Source organism: Triturus cristatus, chromosome 3_1 (genome assembly GCF_964204655.1).
Source record: "Triturus cristatus chromosome 3_1, aTriCri1.1, whole genome shotgun sequence".
In the NCBI taxonomy this organism is placed as follows: Eukaryota; Metazoa; Chordata; class Amphibia; order Caudata; family Salamandridae; genus Triturus; species Triturus cristatus.
Window position 1 is genome coordinate 57620945 of NC_140583.1, and position 14141 is coordinate 57635085.

Consider the following 14141-nt stretch of genomic DNA (forward strand, 5'->3'; position numbering starts at 1 on the left):
GTAGCCATGATTTGCAAAGTCGTGGGCTTGAACCCTGATGTGCTGCAAACATCGAGTGGGGCAACAACCCCACGGTCACACGCTTGCCACTCGTTTAATCTGCAGCGCACCGCATCCCAATGTCTTTAAACCAGGCGCCTATCATGGATTGTTACTGTCGATTGTGTATTATTGCTTTACCATTCCAGGTGGCCAACATATAGGTTCCAAAAGTAGCAGCCATGCTGGATATTTTTAGTTAACTGTGCTGTGTGTACAATACCATTGCAAGATGGTCACTTAGTGTAATGTTTAATTTTATTTGTTATTGGAAGCATATTTCCAGCATCTTTACACAGAGGCATGTTTTTTTGTTGCTACTTTTAATCTGTTACCTTGTCTTGCATATATTATTTAGGGGTGGGCAATAAATTCCCCTCCGCCTGTGGAGTTCATGGAGGTTTGCCCGCTCTGCGTTACGCTTGTAACGCTGAGTTCTGGCAAAACTTCGGCAACCGCCCTGTGGCAAAGTTTCTTTCTCGCGCGCAGTTCACCAACATTAAATTGGCAAGCGTGGGAGAGTTTTGCCGTTCCCTAGGATGAGATGTGAGTGCTAGGATGGCACACGGCGAGATTTTCCCAACGCGGGCAGATGCGACCATCCGCTGTGGGAAAGCTGCTGCCCGACTAGAAATTCTACTCGAGCGACAGCAAAGAAGCAGCGCCCTCTGGCACTGCGCGTGGTGCCGTTCACACTAATTTTGCAGCACAGAACAAGCTCCCAGCACTAAAAATCAGTGCGACGTGCTGATTCTATCTGCCTGCAGAACTCTGTGGAATCCTGCAGAGTTTTCATATAACTCTGCAAGTTCGGCCCACTCCCTATATTGTTGAGCTGGTGTGTGTTTTATTGGGGTTCTGAAGTGATGATTTAAGAATTTATCAGCGGATGGATCAATGGATGCATGAGTGCAAGGATAGGTGACAGGGTGGATATATGATTTATTGATTACCTAAACCTATCAATAGCTGATGAAGTACTTTCATGTATAGGCCAGACCTACTGTTACTGCAATCCTTGTTGAGAACCGGTGGGATGAACATCACACCAAGAGCCAGGCAGACCTTGATGTGGGAGTGATGGGCGGCTGCAGAGGAGGGAGTTGCCCTGGCACACTCCCTCTCGGCCCAGAATGACTCTCTTGTTGTCACAAAGGATTCGCAGGGCACTTCTAACAGTCACGTTGAAGGTAGGGGGTCTCCTTTGGGGTCACCAGAATACTTGCATCAAAAGAGAGATGTCTATCGGTCATCTGTGTCTCCTTCCTGGGAAAAGGGACAGCGGTACACTTAGCTCATTTCCTGCTAGAAGTCCCTATGTCTGTGTGTCATGGACAAAATAGTTAAATATAAGGCTTATTCCCTGGAAGAGCCCCCTGCGCGGGAGAGGGGGCGTTTACCTGCATCTTAAGCTCAGACGCAGATCAGATCAAAGAACACTCTAATTTTGAGTTGTGTCATAAGTGTTGGAAAGTGGGTTATTGGTAGGGGCGAATGTAGGTCTGCCACTGGCTAGAAGGCCACTAACACAGCATAGGGCTCCGAATAGGTCTTACAAAATGATTCCCATACTCAACCCTTGGTAGCTTGGCTGCGAGCCGGCAGGCTTAACTTCAAAGACTGGTATGTAAAGCATTTAAAAACAGGTAGGGTAGGTCCCGGTCTACATTTTTACTTTTGGACTTAGAAGCTTTTCTGGAGCTTTTTCTTGTGGGATCCCTCGATGCTCTTCACCAGGCCAGATTCGGTGAGGGTTCGCCGGCCTCGGATTTCTTCTACTTCCGGTCAAATCTGAAAGTCGGACCTATGGAGCATTCAGCGGATGAACCTGGATGGCTTGGCCGGTTTGCGGTTGCAGGCAGGCGGCTTGGCTGGCCAGGTTGAGTCGGTCCCCCTATGGAGCTTTTTTTCCAAAGTTGCTCCAAAGTTCTCCAAACTTCTGGAACTTCTTCCTGAAGTTCCCTCAAAGGGTCCCAAAGTGTCTCAAACTCACTCCAAGGGTCTGTAAGCTCCAAGATGGTCATTGAAAGTTGAGGTCTTCAGTTCCCACAATCCACTTGTGTTCTTCAGGTTGAGGATCCTTGATGGTGATGGTCCAGGTGAGCTGTGTTAACCTGTAGCTTGCAGGGAGTCCACTCTTTAGTTCTTTTACAGCAAGGTAATCCACAGGGCTGTAGTTTCAGCTGGTGCAGTCTTCAGAGGACAGGCCTTAGAATTTGCACCCCAACTTCCCAGCATGGCAACGTCTTGCTTTCTTAAGTTTCAAGCAGCAGATCTGAGAGACTCTGCCCCTCTCAGATACTTATTCCAAGGTCTCTGGGTCAAGCAGGAGGTCGCTTCTGACCAATTGGAGCAGGGCAAATTCCCAAGGATATGACCACATCCTGTAGAGTGTGGCATTATTTTGTCCCAGAATGCCCCAAATCTTCCAGATTCATAATGTCTGATGTTCCAGCAGGGAGGGAAGAGCTGGCTAAACACACCCCTGCGATGGCTACTTTTCATAGCCTTGTATCTGCTCGTTCTTTCCTTAATCCTAGCTCTGACTTTGGGTCAAGAGAGTAGAGTTGTAAATGACACTGAGGCCGTCCCCTTTACTTTGAAGACCACGGTTTACGACTCCACCCTCCCCCCCCCCCCCCTGCTCTGGCATTCCTGTGTAGCAGCACCCCCTGCAGAGCTGGTTAACCCCAGGGGCTCTTTATCACCTCTTCAAAGCAGCCTGCCTAATCCACTTAACTCTGACCAATCAGGACAGACCCCTGGAAGGCTGAATCTGGACTTACAAACAAGAAAGTCTTAACTTTGTGACTGTATATTTTAGGAGAAATTCAATAATATGATATTGTTGGATTTATCACTACCATTATGGGAAGTCTTTGAATGGAAGTTCTATCATTCTCCTATCAGGAGTTATTAGTTAATAACTTCTTGCCATGTTAACCTATGTGGCATAGGATTTGCAATGGGACAAATGACTTGCTTCATTTTTCCAGCACTAGGGCTTATAGAAACCTATTTATAAGTACTTTGCTTATATCTACAGGACCCCCACCCCACGGAGCAACAAGGGGAGACTTAAGGGGCTCTGAATCTGTAGCAATATTGCAGATCCTCCCTCCACAGTGCTCCTAGCATCAAAGTCGAATACTAGGCAGCACTTTATCACAATGTGGGGAGTGAACTGTGCAATCTCACTTAACCCAGGGCATATAAAACTCATTTTATAAGGGTCTACCTTGTACATACCTGACCCACCACCCCTGGGACACCGAGGGGAGACCCTGAGGGTTCCTAATATGCCAAAACATTGTAGGTTGTTGCTTTTAAGTGCCCAAACACCAAAGTCGAGTTTGGGCACAATTTACTTTTTTAAAGCAGTCCAGCCACCCAGGCTGCTTTTAAACTGACCTCCGGCTTCAGCAGTGCACGCGTGCAAGTGCAAAAAGAGCTGCTGGCCTTTAAATTGCCATTCCCTATTGTGGATTAGGGACTTCTAGGTAGTGTCAATCCCCCTGCCCTATTATTTAATGGGGTCTGCTAGGGTAGGTCACCAATCACAGGGGTACTCCATAACATAGTGTACCCTAGTGTATGTAAGTGTTTTCACTGTAATCTAAATGTGTCTCTTTCATCATAACACGGGCCCTGGGGCTGGTTAGGCAGAGCTCAGGGTCAGTCAGAGTCAGTTACCACCAGTACCATTCAGCAAACAGTTGGGGGGTGCCCAGGGCACAGGATGACTTTGCAACAATAAGGTACAGCTTTAGTTGGGAACCTTAAAGGCTGGAAGGGTCCTGCCCGCTGTGACCTCTGAAGGGCACCGTTAATGTGTTACCGTTCTGCTCCCAGGGTAATGAGTGCTGGGCCTAGTTACACATATACCCCGAGGTAACAAGCACTCCGATACCTGCTTCTCTCAGTCTAAAGTGGAGCAACTATCTGTGTAGAACTGACAGACGAGGGATGCCGCCAACCTGGGCATTGAGTGGAAAGTGCACAGTTAAAGCCTTTGAGTCCGATTTGGCCCCGTGACGTGTGGATTTCAAACCAACCCCAGATAAGAGTGAGCCGAGGAGCCAGGAAAGAAAAGCTTTAATGTCTGGAACACAAAGATGCGATCACCTCCCCTTGCTTTCATGTTCGCTCTAGTTGGACCGTTTACTATTTATTCTTGAACTCGCCATTTTTTATTTTAATATTTTATCAAAAACAAGTATTTTTTTATAATAGCCGAATATAGTTTGAGACCACGTTGTCGATGTCGTTGTATTTAAAAAAAAAAAAAAGGTCATGTTTTACTCGTAACTTAAATATAGTGAATAATTAGTAGTGAAAGGACATTTTTAAATTAAGAGTAATGAAAAAGAAGAAAGTTCTCAACTCGGCGGAGTCGGTGTTATCCGTAGCATTGGTAACTCCTCCATATTGGAAAGATTCAGTCTTCAAAACAATTTTTTAAAATCCTGCAAGCAGAGCAGTTCTAAAATGCAGTCTTCAGTTTTAGCGCTGGAGTGAGGCTTCCAGGCACTCGGAATCCGTTTCTTTGACGGCCGTAGCGCTTGGGAGGGTTTGATGTAAGCTTCACAGGGACATTACAGGCTCTTTCCCCAGGAACACCAGTTCCTTTTGATTAAATAAAATCTGGGGTCTCTTGTGATGCAATAGAATACATTGTGGTGTTCTTAGGTAATTGCGCCCTATAGCCATGTAATTGCAAAATTGTAGAGGGGATTGGTTAACTGCAATTTGTGACCTGACAGCTTCTGTTATAGTACTATGATAACACAATAAATCAACATACCTGTAATGTTCCCAAATTATACACCCAACCTTTCATGTAAACATGTGGTTTTGCAATATTGACATTGTGCAAGAGCGCATCATATTCCAACCACTCAGAACCAGTTCTCTTGGACGCACCGTGCCCACAAGCGCACAGCAGTACGTCACCGCCTTGTCAGCAGCCAATCATCGCTCTCGTTGGAACAGCGCCCAAAGGCTGAGCAGTAGGCAGGTGCGCTACTCAGGAATGATGTTAGGGTGCACAAGTCCATGCACGTGATGTACTGCAGAAACCCCTGACTGGACTTGACACGTCCTAGGCAGCTAATAACAGGTTTATTAAAAAATGTCTTCTATTTTCTAATAAAATGACCCTAAGAGCTCTTTTCGAAGTGCAATAACTTGGTAATAGTTTTTAGTCCTCTAATGACGGCTTTAGCAGACCACCAAAGCTCATGTCACCAAACCCTGATCGTGTACAGAGCTCCACTGCTCTCTGTCTATGTTTGAGCAATAGAAATACCACATAAATGTATAGTGGCATACCTTAAAACAGGGTACACAAAGAGGGACAATCAGCCAGCCCCCCTTAGGCACGTCTTCGGAGCAGTGGCGGCTGGTGACATTTGAAAGTGGTGAGGCGTAAAAAGTCTGGGTGAGTGGCTGGTGGCAAGCGAGTGTAGGGAGCAAGCCCGGCTGCCATGAGGAAGGTTCGGAGGCTTCTCTGCCAGAGAAAATTTAGAAAAAAGTGTGGGCAAATGGTGGATTTATAAGCAAATCTGAGATAATAAAGCAACTTTGAATGACCTCAATAAAGAGATTTCTTATGATAATGAAATGTGGTGTGATGACTGTTGGGGCTGCATATCCATACATGACAGTGCCGTGAAGAACACTTCTGACTAATACTCTGATCACATGATAACTCCGTGGAGGACACACCAGCACTTGTCATTGGAAAGGAGTGAAATGTCTCCTCAGCAGTAGCCCAGGGGGTAATGTCTGCAACACACATTGATTTAGGAGTATGTATGTGGGCGCCATAAAGAGAGAGTATGGAAACAGGAGCAGTTAAGCAAACACTCCCTGAGAAGAAGTTTTCATCTCCACAAAAGGCGCAGGAGTGTTCCTCAAAATGTTCTCTGAGGAATACTCCTCCTTTCTGTCAAAGCCCCGCCCCCTTTCCCTGCTACAGACACAATCACCTTTGTAACATGGCTATCACACACAGAGAGAGACAAATCACAAGCAGGTCAACAGTGGCATAAAACGAAACTTTTAAACACTCTGAAATGCAAGATTCTTTTAGTAAAAGGCTTAAAATGTGCTGGATTTTAGTTTCTTTCAAAAATAACAATATTGCACTATATGAAAAAGGTTGTTGGGACGGTTCGGCTGCGCATATAAAAAGCTCGCTGTTCTGTTTAAAAGAAGCTTGCCACTGGCACCAGACGGCCACGGGCACCAAGAGCTACTTACAGGATAGGAAATGACTTCAGCAGTAAAATCCACTTTACGTATTCAGGCGATTCCACCACTTCGTATTCCAGCTGGGTTTGTACTTAAAATTAAAGTCTCTGCCAATCGTGGTAAATAAAGTAACATTATTTTACAACCGTCCAGAAGCCAGCCTGCGATTCCAAGCTAGGACAACATGCGTGAACACTTGGAGTAAATGGTTAAATAAATATCTTACATTTTAGCTGCAATGAAAGAAGGAAGGCATTTAAGTCGACCATGTGGCACACTAATCGGGCCTCAGACCAAAAACCTCTCCGCATATCAACACGCCCCTTCCCCGTAGGCCCTAGAACCAAACCTAACTCTACCCGCGCACCTCGCACTCTGGCCCCGCCAAAAAGAGACACCTTAAGTGGCGCACCTAATGAGACATCGCACCCAGAGGGAGGTGCACGCTGCACCAAACTTTATTTAGTTATAAGTTAATGCCAAATAATTAATGAAACATTTTTGACTCACCAGTGGACGCAGCTTAGTGGATTGAGCTATGGCTGCTGAGGTGCGTGTGCTGCACGGCACCCAATGTCTCAGGACTGCGCCGGAAGGCGGGAGAGGCCTTGCAAATGCGCGTGTCTCTCAGCCAATCCAGACGCTGCTCAAGGAGCGCCAGGATTGGCTTGAGCAGGGATACTCTCAACTCATTAGTAGACCAGAGGCTGCGGCATGAAGCCACCCTCGCTCTCCTAATGTGCAGGCTAGTGCGCATGTTCGGGCTGGTCGGAAAAATTACCAGCCCAAAACCGAACATGCACACTCTGTCTTGTTGCTGCGCTAGACTACCCTTGCTAAGACAACATGCATTGCAAGCAAGCCTTGCTGGCAATGCATGAGCTTGTCAGTCAAACCCTGCTGCCCCACCCCTTCAGAGCGTCCTGACTGTTTGCTGCTGACTCTTAGTGGGTCAATGCGCAAGCACCCTAATGGACGCACCGCCACTGCACATTTAGGGTTAAGTCCCAACAGCCCTTCTGAATTGTACCCGTCAGTGATGACAAATTAAGTTTTTTCCTCTTTAGACCAGTCACTCCACTGAAGCAGGGTGTTTGAGCCGGACCACACCATCCCACCCTCATCCCTGGTGGAGTGCTCTTACATTTCCAAATGCCTATGTTTGGTCAGACTGCCTACCTTCGTCACCACCAGTCGTCGCCAATCCCTCTGCAAGTTCATGGAACCCGGGATACCCTTCCGTTTGTGAAGGATGATTACACACAATGTTTCACTTTCGAGGAAGAGAGGGTGGGCTAATGGGCTGGTGGGGCATGTCCCTGGGGCTGCCGCTGAGCCACACCTGATTGGCTATTGCCAGTCAGGAGGAGGGGGCGGGAAGAGCTGATATTAAGGGTTGTCTGTGTTTACCATTGTAAACAGCACCTCCAGGTGAGCCTCTATGGGGTGATGTCTGACTTTCCTGCCGCCACACTTGGGTAGAGAGGAGAGATGTAGCCACTCCCATTGACCTTCAGCTTGCGGCCTTTCGTCGGAGTCCCCGGGAGGAGCTTTGGGTCATTGGTGATCTACGTGGTGGGATGCAAGACTGCCACAAACGACCCCTTCCACCGATTTCACTCCTCCGCTTCCACACAACCTGTACCCATAGATTCGGCAAGGCTGCTTCACAATAAACGTATTCTGAATAGTGATAAACCGACTGCATCACCAGAGGAGATGTGCGTCAAACAAAGAACAAGTGAGACATCCTGTGCTCCTAGGTTTGAGATTCTCTCTACCACATTGTGACATAGGCAGTGGTCGAAGTGGGCGGGATCTGATGGCACGACGTGCCCATACTTTCTCCATTTAAGAAAAGCAGTTCCCTTACTTTATGTGAAAAGATAACTGCCCTGGACGCTTAATTCTGAGAGATGAAATGCTTCGGCTGCAGTGTGAGGCAGGGGCTGTCCTCTGCAGTGAAAGTGAGGGAGGGGCAGACCGCTAAACTAGCCATCTTGCCAGGGTGCCTGCTTGCCGAAAAGAAATATAAATGTACTCAACTGGTTAATTTGCAGATGGAAGGGGGGCTTGGAAGCCTGTATTGGCTACATTGGTGGATTCACATGAAACTTTCTGGTTATTCTTTTTGAGTGGTATTGCAAGGGCGCTAACAGCTGAGCTATGAAATGCCTGCTTTTAAAGGGCAGTTAACAAAACATTGTGCTATGTACAGTCTGGGCATTACTAAAGATCTATATTTTGGAAGCACTTTTTCATCTTAATCCTTTTTGTGCATTTTGCAGCAGCCTATCTTACACTATGTGTAATGCAAGTTAAACAATCATTGGCATAGCCAATAGGTCTCACCTTTGGGACCTTATAAGTGTTTAGCCATGCAACAGTTGCATAACTAAATACTTATAAGGTCCCAAAAGCGAGACCTATTGGCTATGCCAAGCGGCCGCGAAAGTGAAAGTAATCGCGGTAAAGTGCGGCGTGCGTGCACTCGCACATGCAATGTAGCTCTAGGCTGGCCTGGTAGCACTTTTTGGAGCCCCCTCAATAAGTCTTGCCAGACCAGCGCATGCGCTGGGTCAGGCGGGACCTAAAATGATGACTTACATGTTCACAGTGCTTTCTGTCACAGGCTGGGACCTCGTAGCACCAAACATACGCACCTCACTGTTCTCCACTGCACCAACCCGGGCTCTGTTCTGTGCTCTCTGGTTAGACAGAGAACTCTGCAGTGCATGAAGTAACAGAGGTTTCATAATGTATTATTTGTAACTTAACTTGTATTTATTTTTCATTTAAGTCGTGCCACATTGTATCTGTAGTTACCTAAAGGGGAATGATTGAAAGAAGTTACAGAATATTTTGGTTTTTGTGCCATACCTTTGCCCCGCCCCCACACTCACTCGCCCGCCCCCTTTGCGTACAGCATCACAGTCCCCATACTTTTTTTTATTTTTTTTATGCACTTCTGCCACTGGACATAGGACTCCAGTGATAGTCTCGAGAAGTGGCTCTATGTCTCATGCTTAACAAAACAAACTTTCGTTACCCATAAGCCTATGCTCCTGAATCTAGATAAATGGCGCTGAAGTTCGTCGATTGCTTACGCAAGTGAAAGAAGGGTAATTCGCTAGATCATCTTTTGAAACCCGTCCACTCGTCTGAAAACCCCCTATTTTTGTGGCCGACACTACTTTGCATTCTGGGTGCTGTACTGTAGTTTCTGTTTTCTATAAGGTATGAGGCCGGAACTTTGGGACACTCGGCACCTATGGATTCAAGTCTACAGCTCTATAGCATGAGATGAGTGATTTAAACTGTATGGGCTGAGTGAGTGCCTGCTGCAGTGCTTTAAATGGGAAAAAATAAGTGCAGGTACTCATTAAAATGAGCTAGAGGTGTGGCAAGTGGGCGGGGCTATGGGCGGAGCTAAGGCCAAGATATGATGATACATAATGACTTCTATACCAGTTGCAGCACATATCAAAACACAGCAGAAATGCATTTATGTTAACAAAACAGGTTAAATCATTACACAAAATAAAAGGCAAACAGGGTAATATGTTAAAAATGTCCTTGTTTTGTAATATTTGCAACTTCTTAATGTCAAACCGTTATTTGTTGTTGTTTGGGACAATGCTATATATCCTCAAGCGTGCACATACACACAGAAATAAGCAGACGTACACCAAAGCGGCTGAGCTAAGGACCTTAGAAGCGCCTTGGCCGTTAGAGACAGCTTCTTCTCGGACAGCCTCGTGCTCACCAGCACTAGCAGCCAATGAGCTTACCTTTCATGCGTACTGGTACTCTCCTAGGTAGTGGCGAAGGGCCGGTATTAACAGTGATAAAAATAAGAAGTGCCAGTACTCAGTACCTGTGACTACCGGCCCATTTAAAGCACTGCAACAGCCCTTTTCCCCACAGCAAGGCTCTTCCTGGTTCAGTGTCTTTACATCCACATCTACTCTGCATTCACAATTAACCTCTCATTTCTACCCAGCTTCTAACCTTCTCTCCCTGGTTCTGCCCCTCTTACTGCCACCTCTCACTTACTTTCTCCACAAGTCTCTTACATTTTGTCACTGTTTTTTCCCCCACTTGCCTCCTCTCCTCCCCTCCATGATGTACCCATAAGCTAAATTTGCCACCCGGCCTGTAATTTGTTGTCCTATATTTAATTGTTTGTGTTGATAGAGTACGCTTACTGTTGAGGCCTGTATTTTTAAATATTTTTTCCAGTAAATAAAAGCAGTACAAAACTATTTCCAAGCTGTGTTCGTGTGTGTGTGCGCTTGTGTGCGTGTGACTGTGTGCGTGTGTGTGTGACTGTGTGTGTGCACGCTCTGGTGCGCCCTGTAAATTCTGCAGGGCAGCGTTTTAAACTGAATTTCAGGCATGTGGTTCATCAATAGCTAAACCAATTACTTCAAGAAATACAGCAGATTTGAATTTGTATTAAAATACAATTCCTAAGCACCCATTTCAACACTAAAGGAATATCTGGTACTGTTATCTGAAAAAAGTGGCAATTCTAACTTAAGCTGTCACCTCACTTGTTTACAATCCTCCCTCCCCCTTCCTTCTATGTTCATCTCGGGTTGTCACGGGAGCTCATTTCTGGAGTGCTGCAGTTCCCTGCTGTTCATTGCTCTTTGGGCAGGGCTACTTTCACACCCATGGATCCTTCGCTGTTATCATGTAAATGCAGCCACACAAAGGAAAGCAGCTCCTGTGCTGAAAAAATACAAACATAAGAAAACCGGCTTTGGTAAAGATGGACTGGATTACTGACCAGCAGCCGGAGGCCTGGCTATTTCACACACCTAACGGGGGACGAGGTGGGGGCTTAAGCACTTTCAGCATAATGGCTGTTTAACACCTAATCAACAGGGTCTGCCTAGACCCTGTCCTGTTAATCACAGCGTTAAGCAAGCCCTTCCCAACCCCTGCAGTGTTGGGAAATTCTAATGGGCACTACTGAGCGTTAGTAGGATCTATGCAAAAGGCTCCTCTGGGGCTCCCTGCCACTGCGAGATCCAAACGCCGAGCGGCATTTGTCCCGCATTGGAGGCGATACCAAACCTTAGCCTGCCATACCATCAATCAGGGTACCGGTACTCTCCCTGACTGAACAAAAGTGCCGGTACTGACGGCTAGAAAATTTGGAAGTGCCGGTACTCAGTACCGGTGAGTACCGGCCCATTTAAAGCACTGGCCTGCTGATTGGAGAGCACAGTGGCCACCGCGGGCTGCCTTGAGAAACGATGGTTGGACACTGCTCGCGCGTTTGTAGGAGTTAAAAAGGGTTGGGTTGGGAATGAGTGGCTGCCTTTCTCTTTAATGGAAAATGCTTTCCCTCCCAGCAAGAGACGTTTACGCGTCGAGGCGCTACCTCGTATCTGTCCTTGCTGATTACCATGGCAATGCACCAATCTCATGCTCCGTGTATCAGGACGAAGGGCCCCGAAAGGGTTTTAATTTGTAGTCCTGATAACCAGTGCACAGAAACACCCCCTCAAGGTCTCTAGTCAGATCGCATAGTTGATTGTTGCAAGACTCCTACCAATACTCACAAGTACCAAATATTGTAGACAAATGTATATTCTCCCATCCAACTCTACTTGGCTCTGAACACCCCCCTGGTCCCTCCGCGAGTCTATCCGGGACACAGCGGCAGACGACCAGCTGCACCCACATATGACCTCCTCTACCACAACTTAAGCATCTCTAAGATGGCACAAAGCACTTTTCAAAAAGAAAATATCCAAGCTAAAGATAAATAAAGTGTGTTTGACAGAACTGGCATGTAAAATCTCACCAATTTCAAGATATGCAACACACTAAAAACTTACGTCTTCCCAATGATCGATGCCTCACGTTTCACGCTCTTAACCTCTGCTTGGCTCTGAGTTTTACTTCAGTGTTCTAGGGATGCTGGCAGCCAGCAGTGAGTGTGTAATATTATGCCAGGATGAGGCGTGTGAAGCAACCAGTACCAGAGAAGAAGCCTGCTGCGCCCTGCAGCAGACTGCTAGAGGCTTCAGGGCCAAAACGTGTCCGCATCACGCCATCCCCCCCGCTGAACACTTCATCCATATAAGAACTCGCATACTCATCTTAAATGTGAAGCTCAAATCTCTTCCCCGCAGGCTGCGGGACGCAAATTTTAAAAAATTGCCTGGCCTCTTGGACCTAGAAAACGCCTAAGCGGCGCGCAGACAGTTGGCGTCATTATCTGACTGCAAAGAGCATCCCTAGCACAAAGGCAACGGTAATGGCTGACTAATAGCAATAGCGCCATTTATCGGCTTGTAGTCAAGACAGGTACAGGAGCAATCAATGACCATTTGATGCTCTTAAGCTGCATGTGTCTGGTGAGCACAGGCAGACCAGTGGTGTCCCCTCCCCCCAGCCCCTGCCCCCCCCAGCCCCTGCCCACCTTCTCCTACCGTATTGTATTCTTCGTGAAATGGCCTGTACTATTCATGGCTCTATATGCTGTATATTAGTCCACAATGGTCTGTTTCTACTTGACTTCTTTAGGTCTGGCCCTTGAAAAAGCTTTAGCTGCCTCACCAGAATATTGTTTTCCAAAAATTCATACATGTACACATACATAGAAGGGCTTTTGGTCAGCAGACTTCATCCATTGGTTCGTTATGTTGTCATTCATATTTTGCTTCCCGCCCACCAGAGCATACTACATGGTGCAATGGGCCAGCCCATTTTACCCATCAACTCCCTTCAAAGTGAGTAACTGCACAAAGCTTTTAAACACTGCTTTAATCCACCTGAAAATAGTTCCTTTCTTTTCATGAAAGAGCTGGTTCAAAATTTACTTTATATATATATATATATATATATATATATTTTAATAAACTTTAAGTACCAGCTGTTTATTTTTCACTCTGTTCTGTTGCCCCGTTGGATGGGTATTTATTTTCCATCTCCTTAGTATATTCACTCTTATAAAGTGTTTAAGTGACTATGTAGCTGCCTGTAATAGGAGTGCTTGCTTAGATCATGATTTTGTCTTGTCTCCTTCACCAACAATAATAAGGAATTCAGGCCACAACAGAAAGACTTTTTAGTTATAAAAAATTAACTACTAAAACGGCATGATTTTTAAATTACAATTTGTGGGTGTAGTTACAATAAAAAACACTTTAATGACCATTCCACTAGCTTGTCAAGACTAGACTTCTTGGCTTTGCCAATGCTTGTTTTCATTCATGTGCTGGATGTGAATTGTTCTTCTGCGACTGGCTTCCTTGACCTTCCGGGAATGGATGTGAAAGTTATTCCTCCCAATCCCCTCGCTTCTTTTGTGCTATAGAATGTGATATGAATACGTCCCCCGCCATCCTACACTCTAATTCTTTTGCCTCCGAATATTGGATGCGAATATCTCATTCCATCTCGGTGAGACGTCTGCATCTCCATACCGACGGTGAGCGGCATTGTCTCCTCTCTGGGCCTGGATCCTCCATCCTTTTCTGTATTACTTACTATTAATTGTCCTTTTGCTGCCTCTGTGCCTGGCCTCTCTTTCCTTATTGAGCTGCGCCTGGCCGGTTCTTTGGAGCCTGCGGGATGCGAGGGCATTAGACAATCCTTGTGATGGGCAATGCTGAAGGCACCGGAAACACAGCATTGGGTACCACTGTGAGGCCACTGAATGACCAAACCCCTCCACCTGAGCCTTGCAGGGCATAACCAGGAGGAACAGCCACAGTTCACTCTAAGAGGGTTGGGGTGGGGGGGGGGGGGGGGGGGCAGAATGACTAATTCAAGCAGCAAATGTATCTCTCACAATAAAAATACTGTCCAAGCACAGTATTCTT

At 46.4% G+C, this 14141-nt stretch overlaps 1 protein-coding gene across 5 annotated transcripts in view; it reads left to right on the plus strand.

Moving 5' to 3' along the window:
• TP53I11 (tumor protein p53 inducible protein 11) overlaps positions 1-14141 on the plus strand; it is a 442907-nt gene that overhangs the window by 62462 nt on the left and 366304 nt on the right. The window lies entirely within an intron of this gene.